This window comes from Phacochoerus africanus, chromosome 15 (genome assembly GCF_016906955.1).
Source record: "Phacochoerus africanus isolate WHEZ1 chromosome 15, ROS_Pafr_v1, whole genome shotgun sequence".
NCBI lineage: Eukaryota > Metazoa > Chordata > Mammalia > Artiodactyla > Suidae > Phacochoerus > Phacochoerus africanus.
This window is the reverse complement of record NC_062558.1, coordinates 105,575,432-105,589,691: the sequence shown is the minus strand read 5'-3', so window position 1 is coordinate 105,589,691 and position 14,260 is coordinate 105,575,432.

Here is a 14,260-nt window from a genome sequence, read left to right as displayed (position 1 = left end):
AGGTTGCGGGTTCGGTCCCTGCCCTTGCTCAGTGGGTTAACGATCCGCCGTTGCCGAGACCTGTGGTGTAGTAGGTTGCAGACGCGGCTCGGATCCCGCGTTGCTGTGGCTCCGGCGTAGGCCGGTGGCTACAGCTCCGATTCAACCCCTAGCCTGGGAACCTCCATGTGCCGCGGGAGCGGCCCAAGAAATAGCAACAAAAAAGACAAAAAAAAAAAAAAGAAATGAATTTAGCTCCCGAATGCCTCTTACTATCTGTGCGGTCTTGAATAAGTTATTTAACCTCTCGAAGCCTAGGTTTCCTGATCTGTGAAAATGATGCAAATAATACCTACTTCATAGGGTGATTATGAGAGAATCCATGTAAAGTGCATGGTGTTCAGTAAATGTTCAACTGATGTTAGCCGTTATTACAGAAAAAGCAATAAAATCCTATGTTACTAAATAGAATGGATAAGAAACCATGTAGAAAAAAAAATTGGGGGGAGGGGGGTTGCACCTGTGGTATACGGAGGTTCCCAGGCGAGGGGTCCAGTCGGAGCTGTAGCTGCGGGTACACCACAGCCATAGCAATGCAGGATATGAGGCGAGTCTGCGACCCACCCCACAGCTCAGGGCAATGTGGAATCCTTAACCCAGTGAGCGAGGCCAGGGATTGAACCCCCATCCTCATGGATGCCAGTCAAGTTCGTTAACCGCTGAGCCACGATGGGAACTCCCCATGTAGAAAATTTTGAGTAAAAAGCATGAAGATAGCATTTAGTCCCTTCTTCCAAGGAGCTTACATTTCTGATGGAAAATTGAAGATAATTGGGCTTTTTCACATCTGTTGTTAATAACCTATCATATATGGGTTTAGGGTAGGAGGAAATTGAGGCAAAAGTCAGTGAAGGTGTGACTGTTATTCACTGCCCAGACTTGAGAACAAGGGCAAAATTAGATTCTTGGAAGAGACAGAGAGAGATCTCCTTGCTCAGCTTTGAGACAAATGGGAAGAGAAGAGCCAGGAAGTGGGAGGAACAGTGTGAAGAATGGTGGAACCTGATGGACAGGGGGCCTGGTGTCTGGACCTGCTGGGCCAGACACCCCAATTACATTTCTGCTCCCCAGGTCCCTCTCTTCTGCAGGAGCTCCCCCTGTAACTGGGGACCCCTGAGGAAGAAGAGTAGGTAGTGGGCTCATTGGTCTGGCGGCTTGTTTAATTTTGTTGTAATTGTCATTGTTAGACCCGAAAATCAATATTTGCTCTTCACAGATAGGTGGGGCCAGGTGTGAAGTGTAAGGAGCTGGTAGATTGCACAAGGCCTCACAAGGTGATAGTACTTTGATGTTGATAGTTCACTTGGAGAAATCCTAGGACAAGATTCAAAATTCATCTTTATTCGTTTACAAAGATAAATGTAACAGCCAATAGACTGGATATTTATCTAAACAAATTGGCTTATTTTCTTCCCAGTAGGAAAAATCTCCTCTTTTTATTTTATTTTTATTTTTGCTTTTTAGGGCCACACTTGCAGCATATGGAAGTGTCCAGGGTAGGGGTTGAATCCAAGCTGCAGCTGCCGGCCTGAGCCACAGCTCACAGCAATGCCAGATTCTTAACCCACTGAGTGAGGCCAGGGATCAAACCCTCGTCCTTATGGATACTAGTGGGATTTGTTACCACTGAGCCACAGTGGGAACGCCAGGAAAATCTTCTTAGGAAACCAAAACAGTACTGAAAACCTGCTGAGTGAATTTATGCTTAACATAAGGAATTTTTTTTTTTTTTTTTTTTGTCCTTTTAGCACCACACCCGAGGCATATGGAGGTTCCCAGGCTAGGAGTCTAATCGAAGCTGTAGCCACCGGTCTACACCAGAGCCATAGCAATGAGGGATCTGAGCCGCATCTGTGACCTACACCACTGCTCATGGCAACGCTGAATCCTTAACCCACTGAGCAAGGCCCGGGGTTGAACCCGAAAACTCATGGATCCTAGTCAGATTCATTTCCGCTGCGAGAGGACGGGAACTCCAACAAAAGCAAATTTGAGGCTGTTGTAAATGAAGATACCTATCACCTTGGAAAGGTTATATCTTCCAAAAGGAAGCTAATGAGTGCCCAGGGCCTTACCAACAGAAACACGTGTGCTTTCTAATACAACTTTCTGCAATCATGGAAACGTTCCTTCTGGTGTATTCAATATGGTAGCACTGGCCACATATGGCTATTGAGTGCCTGAAATGTGACTGCTGAGATTGAGGAACTGAATTTTTTTTTTTCTTTTTGGGGCCGTGCTCACATCATGTGGAGATTCCCAGGCTAGGGCTTGAATTGGAGCTGCAGCTGCCAGCCTACACCACAGCCACAGCAACACTAGATCCAAGAAGCGTCTGCAACCTATACCACAGCTCACAGCAGTGCTGGATCCTTAACCCACTGAGCAAGGCCAAGGATCGAACCTGTGTCCTCATGGATGCTAATCAGATTTGTTAACCGCTGAGCCATGACAGGAACTCCAAGGAGGAACTGAATTTTTAATATTACTTAATTTTAACTTAGAAACTGATAGTTGATTCAGTTCTCAGAAAACTATTTTTTTTTTTTTTTGGCCCACGCTCACAGCATGTGGAAGTTCCTGGTTCAGGGATCAAATCCACACCACAGCAGTGACCCTGGCTGCTTCAGTGACAATGTTGGATCCTTAACCCACTGTGCCACGAGAGAACACCAAAAAACTTTTACGTTTGGAACATGTTGGGTATATAAGCCTATTTTTTCAATTATATGTTTTATGAAAGCTAAATACAGATGAGGTGTTTCTTTTTTATTTTTCTTTCTTTTTTAAAAATGTGTTTTGACTGTGCCCATGCCATGTCCAAGTTCCTGGGCCAGGGATCAAACACTTGCCACAGCAGTGACCTGAGCCATAGCAGTGACAATTTCAGATCCTTAACTTGCTGATCCACACAGGAACTCCCAGAGGAAGTATTTTTTTTTCTTTTTTTTCTTTTTAGGACCGCACTCATGGCACGTGGAGGGTCCCAGGCTAGGGGTCGAATCTCAGCTACAACTGCCGGCCTATACCATGGCCACAGCAACGCCAGATCCAAGCTGTGTCTGTGACCTACACCACAGCTCACATCAACGCCAGATCCTGAACCCACCGAGCGAGGCTGGGGATCAAACCCAAAACCTCATGGTTACTAGTCAGATTCATTTACACTGCACCACAGTGGAACTCCCAGGTAGTTTTTCTGATCAACATTTTGTATCCCAATTGAGATGTTTGAAACACACAGCAGATTTCAAAGACCAAGTATTCTGAAAAAACAGAATAATACACCTAAATAGTGCTTTTTAATATGATTACTTGTTGAGATTATAATATTTTAGATAAATTGGGTAAAATAAAATATCTTACTCTTGTTTTTTACTGTCTTTTCTGTGACTCAGAAAATTCAAAGAAATAAATGCGGTTTATTTTTCTATTGGACAGTGCTGGTATACACAAAATAAATGTAAACTCTTGCCTCCTTCTGCTCCAATTTCCCCTTAGCAGGGTTTTTTCTTTTTGTCTTTTTGTCTTTTCTAGGGCCACACCCGCAGCATATGGAATCTAATTTTGTATCCCAATTGAGATGTTTGAAACACACAGCAGATTTCCCAGGCTAGGGGTCTAATCACAGCTTTAGCTGCTGGCCTATGCCACAGCCATAGCAACGCAGGATCCAAGCCATGTCTGTGATCTACACCACAGTTCACGGCAACACCGGATCCTTAACCCACTGAGCGAGGTCAGGGATCGAACGGGAAACCTCATGGTTCCTAGGCGGGTTTGTTAACCACTGAGCCACGACAGGAACTCTGAAAAAAAATTTTTTTTTTTTTTGGGCCGCACCTGTGGCATATAGAAGTTCTCAGGCCAGGGGTCCAATCAGAGTTGTAGCTGCCAGCCTACACCACAGCCACAGCACTGCCAGATTCTCAACCCACTAAGTGAGGCCAGGGATTAAACCCGAGTCCTCACGGATATTCGCCAGGTTCGTTACCACTGAGCCACAACAGGAACTCCTCAGCAGTGACGTTTTGAAACAAAGCAGATCTAGTCATGTCATGTTCCCCAGTACAAACACTTAAAACATTTCATTGACCCGCCTCTGTTCTCAGCATAAAACACCAAATCCCCAGTTTGTCCTCTCACCCCTAGACTGACCTACCCAGCCTGGGTCAGGCTCCCCACACTAGACACCTTTGATTCCCCTCCCAGGGAAGGTTCCTTCCTATCTCAGGGGCTTTTCACAGGAGGGTCTGCCTGTCTAGAATGCTCTCACTCTTACTCCTTTCCCACCTCCCAGAACTCTGCTCAGTTCTCACTGCCTAGGGGAAGTCTCTCCTGACTCCCAGAGAAGGGGATTTCCTCTTTTTACCACCCATTTCTTCAAAGTCTTTCCTCCAGTTACAACTGCACATTTAATTACGAGTGATTCTTTGATTGGAGTCCTTTTCTCTCAATCCACAATAAACTTCTTGAGGAGTCTGATTTTGCTCACCACTGTAACAGGGTACTTGAACAAATTAGGTAATTCCTAAATATTTGTTCAGTGAAGGAATTGATAGGGGGGTCTCCTCTGCCCTCAACTATTGTGGAGAAACAAGTTCTTTACTCTCCTCCTTTCTGTTATCAATGTTCCTTAACAGGCACCAACAGCATCGTTTTAGAGCCCAGCCCCTTCTCAGGGTAGACCCTCTGTTCTTCCCTGCATCAGAGTTCACCTCCAGCCAGAAAAGTCTGCATTTTATTTTATTTTTTGGCTGGGCCCAGGGCATGCAAAAGTTCCTGGACCAGGGAGCAAACTCATGCCACAGCAATGACAACGCTAGGTCCTTAACCCACTGAGCCAACAGGAATCTCCCAGGGCTGCATTTTAAATTGGTGTATAAGGAGACACCCTCAGCATCCAGCTGAGATTATAGCAGCCCTATTAGTAAGTGATGCGTTTTGAAAGCCATTGCAGGGGCAGGTTGATCAGATTTTCTCTGACTGGCTAATGTCATGTAGGAGAATTCTTACCAGCCAGTCAGTGATGCTTCCTGACTTGGTTCTCAATTCAGGGTGCATCCTTTTTGGAGAGGGCAGCTCTCTGGGCACTGACTGCTCTGCCTATTTTAACTCTTTTTAAAATTTAAAGTCTAGAGTGTTTTATTTGTATTCAGAGTATTGGTATGCAATTCAATCATTTTGCTCCCCTGCTGGAAAATGCATCTTTAATAAGTGCCCACTGCTGTGAGGCCTGGTGTAAGGAGTTAAGAGAAGGGACTCTAGAGGGAGACTGCCTGTGCTCAATTCCCAGCTCCAATTACCACGAGAACTGGGCAAACTACTTAACCAAATTAGGCCTCCATTTCCTCATCCGTAAAGTGGGAATGATGAACCTACTTCAGAATTCCCCTTGTGGCTCAGCAGTAACGAACCCGACTAGTATCCATGAGGATACAGGTGCAATCCCTGGCTTCGCTCAGTGAGTTAAGGATCTGTCATTGCCTTGAGCTGTGGTGTAGGTTGCAGACGTGGCTCAGATCCTATGTGGCTGTGGTGTAGGCCGGCAGCTACAGCTCTGATTCGACCTCTAGCCTGGGAAATTTCATATGCCACAGATGTGGCCCTAAAAAGCAAAAAAAAAAAAAAAAGTATTTCATAGGACAGGGCCATGGAAGGATCAAATGAGACAAAATAAAATGCTTAGAATAGCATCTGGCATGTAATGAGCACTCGGTAGATGTCAGCTGTTACTAACAGAACAAACAGAGCTCTCTGGGCTGGGGCCCATATGCCTGCCTAAGCTCACTGCTGGACTGTCTTCCCTTGCATGTGACGTCCCACCCACATCAAATGGCTTGAGGTTCTCCATGCTCACCATGTGTATTTCTCTATTTCAGATCTTTCTCTCTCACACACAGACACACACACACATTAATCCAGCCATTAATACTTAGTCCAGCTGCCACCTCCTCCAGGAGCCTACTCTGCTTACCCACCCTGCCCTGCTGACACTTGTCCTGTTTCCTCTATCATCAAGCTCACACCAATGTGCTGCGATTACCTGTGAACTTTTTGCAAAGAGGAAATGCACCTTATTCGTCTTTGTAGGTAGCATTGGACCAAGTAGACTTTTAGGGAAGAAAGGAGGGAAGGAAGGAAGGAAGGAAAAGAAAGAAAAGAAAGAAAAAAAGAAAAAGAAGCACCAAGTCATGCTTTCAGTGTTTGCTGAATAAATGAACATAGGCATGAATGAATAACGATGCTTACAGAAGAATGACTGGGGGGCATTTGTCTATCAAACATTTTGAATGAAACAATAATTTGAGGAATTATCATTTCCGTAAAAGTGAACACAAATCTTAAATGATTCCACTTTTCTCTGTTCCAGTTTTTCTAGGTTTATTTTATTTTATTTATTTATTTATTATTTTTATTTTTTGGTCTTTTTAGGGCCATACCTGCAGCATACACAGGTTCCCAGGCTAGGGATTGAATTGCAGCTGTTGCTGCTGGAATACTCCACAGCCACAGCAATGCCAGAGCCGAGCACATCTGCGACCTACCCTACCAGCTCAGGGTAATGCCGGATCCTTAACCCACTGAGTGAGACCAAGGATTGAACCTGCTTCCTCACAGATACTAGTCAGATTTGTTTCCACAGAGCCACAACAGGAACTCCTAGGTTTATTTTAGAAAATATATTAACATTTACTTAGAAAATGTCAGATCAATTCTTGTCATATTTAGCTTCTCCATTTGCCTTGACTAGTGATAATAAAATGATGTCAAATGGTTTGAAATACTTTATCGCCTCTCCGTGCCCCACCCCTATGTAGATTTCGTTACTGCCAGACACTTTTTTAAAGGAACAAAATTTAAATGTACTATATATTAAGTTATTTAAAAATAGCATTCACCACTATGAAAAACCCTATAATTAAACTACTAAAACAACAGTATTTTAGTTCTAAAAAGCACCATAGTTATCAACTGAAATACTTTATAAGAAGTATTTCAGCCAGTAGATCTTAACAATGGACTCTCTGTGTTGTTCAGGTTGAAAATTGCTATTAGATAATACCTAGGATTCTCTAAAACTGGAATTGGAATAAGATATTGTGAATCTGTCTTCATTTTTCTTTTGCTAAATCCCCTTTGCTACCTCTGTTACTTTTCTTCCCATGTCTAAATTTTTGCTAAGTTTCTCCTCTCTTCTAACTATTCCTCTTTCTCTCTCCCTTTTGTTTCAATGTCCAGGGCAGGCCCAAGGACACTCACCTAGATTGATGCATGAGTTTACTTGACATAAAAGGTGAGGATAATGAAAAATCAACATGTGTGATGAGCATGAGGGGCAGCTGGAAAGGGAGTAGGGCACTGAAAACATTGGATTTGAATCCTGGCTCAAGTTTTTAATGCTTCTAAACCTAAATTTCATCAGCTATAAAATAAGCCCAGGAGTCCTAGCTCCCAGAATTGTCAAAGGCAGTGGCTGATAGATACGTGAGAGCTGGCATGTGGTCTCCACTAGTTGGGAGCTCCATCAGATCTGAATTGTGACTTTTCTCCACTGCAGCCCCAGCAGCTGGCACATGGTATTCAGACTCTCAAATATTTGTTAAACAAATGGACATATTACTAATGAATAAATATTTGATGACTCTGTGTTAATTTACTCAACTCTCTTACTCTTCCTTGCTTTTTCCAAGAGGAAGTATTTTTCCTTAAATTTTTCTTATGGTGTTGGTTGGAATCTTGCACATTTACATCTAAAACTGACTGTATAAATAGGAAAAAAATTGTATTGGGAAAATAAAAAGTAAAAATAAATACAACAAAAAAGAAAAAAAAAAGACCTGACTGTATAAGGAAAAGAGGGGCGTTCCCATATTGGCTCAGTGTTTAAGGAACCCGACTAGTGTCCATGAGGATGCAGGTTCAATCCCTGGCCTTGCTCAGTGGGTTAAGGATCTGGTTTGCCGTGAGCTGTGGGGTAGGTCGCAGACGCGGCTCAGATCTGGCATCGCTGTGGCTGTGGTGTAGACTGGTAGCTATAGCTCCGATTCGACCCCTAGCCTGGGAACCTCCATATGCCATGGCCACAGCTCTAAAAAGACAAAAGAGAAAAAAAGGGGGGGGGGGGAAGAGCCCTGTTGGCTTTTTACATTTGAATGAAGCTGAAGAGAAATCGCCCATCATTTTCTTCTCCTTCCCAGTCTACAACTCTAGCACTAGTTAGTGTGTGTCAGGAAAAAAATAAAGACTTTCCAAAGAGAGGCCACTGGGATAGAGGATCTGAGGGGTTAGCCCCTTCTTAGGCTCACAAAGTGTAGAGATCATTCCAGTAGCCACTAGAGGCTGCCACTGTTGTTTTCTCAGCACAGGAAGCTGGAGAGCTCAGAGGAAAAAGTCCCTGAGAGCAGATGGTGTCCAGGGCTCTGATTACGATGTACCTTAGCAGAGTCATGGCTGGTGCCTTTGTCTCCAGGGTGTGTGAAGGTTGCAAAGGGTGTTGTCGGTGTTGACGGTGGCAGGAAAATTCACAACCAAACTGCTTGGGTTTGGATCCCAGTTCTGCCATTTCTTCGCTACAAGCTGAACAAGTTACCTAATCTTTTTGTGTCTCAGTTTCCTACCCTCATAAAGTGTAGGTTATTAAAGAACCTAACCCACAGGGCTATTGTTAGGGCAAACGTAGTGGATAAAAATTAAGCCGTAAGGCAGGAACAGCCCACTGAACAACTGAACGGGGTTCAGGAGGCTGCTCTTGGGCCAGAGGTGGCAGGAAGAGATAAAGCTTGATGGCAAGGATGCCAGTTGTGATGGTGTGTAAGCATATATGCATTGCCTTTGTGGGCAGCTCTGCAGTCTCTGAGGCACAAGTTCATATTCCCACTACTGAATCACCTCTATTCAACTCCTCACACACACACACACGCACGCGCACACACACACGCGCACACACACACGAACACTGCAGGTTGGTGTGAAGTCCGACTGACTGGCAGCCTCTAGGCACCTCCTCCCTTCTCCAAACAGCACCTCTCCTAGTTCTGCCACTGTCTCCCACTGGTCTCAGGTCTTAAATCCCCTCCTTCCCTCTTACTCCTCAGTGAAACATATCTGAAGGGTCTCCTGGAATCATGACCTTGCTCCACAGCTCTCCCCGACCTCAGGAGAGGCCACACTCCTTGGCTGTCATCTTTCCTACCCCTTAGGTTTGTTTGTTTGTTGGCCCTGCTGCAGCATGTGCAAGTTCCTGGGCCTGGGAGCAAACCCTCGCCACAGCTGTAACCAGAGTCACAGCAGTGACGGTGTTGGATCTTTAACCTGCTGAGCCAAAAGGGAGCTCCTACCCTTTAGCTTTAGTTCTAAGTATCCTAAACTGTTTCTCCTCAAATACTTATTCCAGAGGATAAGGACAATAGAGTTTCTTTCCAAGGCATGGCCACTGCAAGCTTGTTAAAAGGAGGGCTGGTCCTTTTACAGGGTTCTATTTTACTAGTTAGCTCATTCTCTCCTGCTTGTGTTTATCCAAAGTTATATAAATCAGTGCCAAATAGAAGACTTCAGGAAATGCTAGGGATTCAAAAGTTAATCCGTTTCAGCGCTTACTTAATAATTTAACAGAATCCTACTTCCAGATATATTATTTCAAACATCCTCAAATACACTTCATGCCACACTTAAAATATTTTTTTATTGTGAAAATCTTGAAAGGATTTTTTAATAGTTACATTGTTGAAAATTTGGGTTACGAGTAACTAACTAATGATAGGTTGTGATCTCTTGGTGGTTATCATGCATACTTAGAAATTTTCTTATCGTATGAGAATCTAGCTACAAGTTCTTTTCAACTGAAATGAAAATTTTATGAATCCTAAAGATTTACCATTTAATGAAATAGGCATTTTGTTTTGCCCACATACTTTCAATGAAATAATTGTTTCAATCTTGAAGTCTTTTTTACATTTCTAAGCTAATTTTTTTTTGGCCACGCCCAGGCAAGGGATCAAACCTGTACCACAGCAGTGACAATGCTGGATCCTTAACCATAAGCAATCAGGGAACTCCCTCTAAGCCAATATTTACAAATTTGTCTTATTTTTTAACCTTTTTTGGGGGGGGAGGTGCAGCATATGGAAGTTTCCAGGCCAGGGACTGAATCTGAGCTGCAGCCTCCCTACAGCGATGCTGGATTCTTTAACCTACTGCACCAGGCCAGGGATCGAATCTGTGCCTCCACAGTGACCAGAGCTGCTGCAGACAGATTTTTTTTCCCCCCTATTTTTGGGCCAAACTGGCATATGTAAGTTCCCAGGCTAGGGGTTGATTCAGAGCTGTAGCTGCCAGCCTATGCCACAGCCACAGCAACACAGGATCTGAGTCTCGTCTGCAAACTACACTACAGCTGGTGGCAACGCCAGATCCATAACCCATTGAGCAAGGCCAGGTATCGAACCTCATCCTCATTTTTTTGGGGGCATACCCTTAGCATTTGGAGTTTCCCAGGCTAGGAGTTGAACTTGAGCTACAGCTGCTGGCCTACACCACAGCCACAGCAATGCCAGATCCAAGCTGTGACTGTGACCTACACCACAGCTCACAGCAATGGCAGATCTTTAACCCACTGAGCAAGGCCAAGGATCAAACCTGCGTCCTCATGGCTGCTAGTCAGATTTGTTTCCATTGAGCCACAATGGGAACTCCAAACCTCATCTTCATTGATACTAGTCAGGTTCATACAGCTGAGCCACAACAGGAACTCCATGCAGACAGATTCTTAACCTACTTTGCCATAGTGGGAACTCCAAAATCTTATTTTGAAACAATTTTAGGTTACAGAAAAGTTGCAAAGATAGCATAGTTCTCTTATGCCCTTCACTCAGCTTCCCCTCATGTTAACAACTTACATACTCTGGGAAATTGGAGTTCCCTGGTGGCCTAGTAGTTAAGGATTTACCATTGTTCCTGCAGTGGCTCAGGTTTAATCCCAGGCCTGGGAATTTCCACATGTGGTGGGTGTGGCAAAACAAAACAAAACTAAGACGTTAATATAGGAGTTCTCTTGTGGTGCAGCAGGTTAAGGCTCTGGTGTTGTCACTATAGCAGCTCTGACCACTGCTGCGGCATGGGTTCAGTCCCTGGCCTGGGAACTTCCACATGCAGCAGATGAAGCCAAATAAATAAATTCATTAATTAAATTTTTTTTGTCTTTTGGGGCCACACCCTCGGCATATGGAAGTTACCAGGCTAGGGGTTGAATCAGAGCTACAGCTGCCAGCCTATACCACAGCCACAGCAATGCAGGATCCAAGGTGTGTCTTCAAACTACACCACAGCTCATGGGAACACCAGATCCTTAACCCACTAAGCAAGGCCAGGGATTGAACTGGCAACCTAATTGTTCCCAGTCACATTCATTTCCACTGCGCCATGATAGGAACTCCTGAATCACTTGTTATACAGAAGAAATTATCACATTGTAAATCAATTATACTTCAATAAAGCTTTTAAAAATGAAAAACAATATTTTATTAAAAAATCTAGATAGATAATATGATCATGGCAAAATGTTAATAATTGTTGAATCTAAATAATGGGCATAGAGATATTAATTGTACTATTTTTTCAGGCTTTGTATGTTTGAAAGCATTTATGATGCAGAGATAAAAGAAATGTCAAGTTCCAACATGTCTAAATAAAAAAGATGTTCAAGGTCTTTATGAGATAGATAATTTATCAAACTCTGCTGAGTGATGTTTAGAAAATCTAAGTAAATGAAATGATATCGTATATTCTTGAACTGAAATACTTATAATGACATCGATTCTCCAAAAATTGATGTGTAGATTTAATGCAATTGAAAACAGAATTCCAACAAAAATTTAAAATATTTGCAGCTTGATAAGTTGATCCTAATATGAATCTTAAAATGTAGGAAGAGCCAAGACACTTGAAGAAAAATACCAAGATGGGAGAATTTGTTCAAAATCTTATTATGAAATTTTTATAAGGCTATTATTAAGACAGAGTAGTCTTGGTACAGAGACTGGCAAATAGATCAATGAAACAGAAGAGAGAGCATAGAAACGGACCCCAATACATCTACACATCTGATATATGACCTAGGTTTGGGGAAAGGACAAATTTTTCAATAAATGGTACTGGATCAATTAAATACCCATGTGGGAAAAAATGAAATGTGACCTCTAACCACACATGACATATAAACAATTACAGGCAGAATATAAATCTTAGTGTACAAGATGAAACAAAATGCTTCTAGATGATAATCCTGAAGAATATCTTCATAATCACAGAGTAGAAATGATTTCTTAATATGAAAAATTTACTTATCATAAAGGAAAACACAGCCCACAAAGAACTAGTACTCAAAACACATATGCAGCTTCTGCAAATTAGTAAGAAAAACAGAGAACTCAATAGAAAAATCCACAACATATTTGAATTTGCATGTCCTATATTAGGAAATGTAAATATGAAAAGGTATCCAACTTCGTTAGTAATCTGAAAAATGCAAATTAAAATCCCAATGAAATAGTGTTATAAACTCACCAGACAGGCAAACATTGAAAAATCTAACATCGCCAAGTGTATGAACAGGAAGACTTCTACACTGTTGGTGGGAGTGTAAACAGTACAACCACTGTGGAAAACAATTTTGAATTACCTAATAATTTTGAAAATACACATATATGCTTTGATCCATCAATTCCACTCACAGGTTAGACCCAAAATGCAACTCATGCACATTCGTACAAGCGAACACGCACAAGCATGTTCAGAGTAGCCTTGTTTGTTATAGCTTGAAACTCTGAATAATCCAAATGTGTATCAACAGTGAAATGGATTAATAAAATGTGGTATACTTAATATGAGAAAGAGAGTGTGTATAGATGTGTGACTGGGTCACTTTGCTGTACAGCAGAAATTGAAAGAACAATGTAAATCAACTACAATAAATTTTTTTTTGTCTTTTGTCTTTTGTTGTTGTTGTTGTTGCTATTTCTTGGGCCGCTCCCGTGGCATATGGAGGTTCCCAGGCTAGGGGTTGAATCGGAGCTGTAGCCACCGGCCTACGCCAGAGCCACAGCAACTCGGGATCTGAGCCGTGTCTGTAACCTGCACCACAGCTCATGGCAACGCCTGATCCTTAACCCACTGAGCAAGGCCAGGGACCGAACCCGCAACCTCATGGTTCCTAGTCGGATTCGTTAACCACTGCGCCATGACGGGAACTCCATACAATAAAATTTTTTTAAAAAGAAAGGATAGGAGTTTCTGTTATGGCTCTGCAGTAACAAAACTCACTAGTATCTATGAGGATGCAGGTTCGATCCCTGGCCTTGCTCAGTGGGTTAAGGAACCGGCATTGCCATGAGTTGTGGTGTAGGTCACAGACATAGCTCGGATTCTGAGTTGCTGTGGCTGTGGTATAGGCTGGCAGATGCAGTGCCAAGTCAACCCCCAGCCTGGGAACTTCCATGTGCTGTGGGTTCGGCCCTAAAAAGACAAAAAGAAAGAAAGAAAAGAAAAGAAGGAAGGAAGGAGGGGAGCGAGGAAGGATAATATAAAAATACGAAATGAGGAGTTCCTGTCGTGGCGCAGTGGTTAACGAATCCAACTAGGAACCATGAGGTTGCGGTTCGATCCCTGGCCTTGCTCAGTGGCTTAAGGATCCGGCATTGCCATGAGCTGTGGTATAGGTTGCAGATGCGGCTCAGATCCTGCATTGCTGTGGCTCTGGCGTAGGCCAGTGGCTATGGTTCCGATTAGACCCCTAGCCTGGGAATCTCCATATGCCACAGAAGAGACCCTAGAAAAGGCAAAAAGACAAAAAACAAAAAACAAAAAAATAAAAGAAAGAAATGAAAAAAATAAATAAAATGTGGTGCACTCACACATGGGAATGCCATAGAGAAATGAGAGTAAACAAAGTAGAGTTACATGGATGAATCTCACGATACAACGTTGAAATAAAAGAAGCCAAAGACAAAAGAATTCACACTTATATTCCATTTCCCTAAAGGTCATACTATATCAAAGAATTCATTCTGTGTGAATATGTGTATGCATGTACATATACATCCACGTAGGTATAAATGTACATGTATATAAAGTTCATGATGTATAAAATAAGTCCTGTGATCATCATTAAGCAAACCTAAACTATTTGGGGGACAGAAACTACAAAGCAAAGCAAAGAAATGAT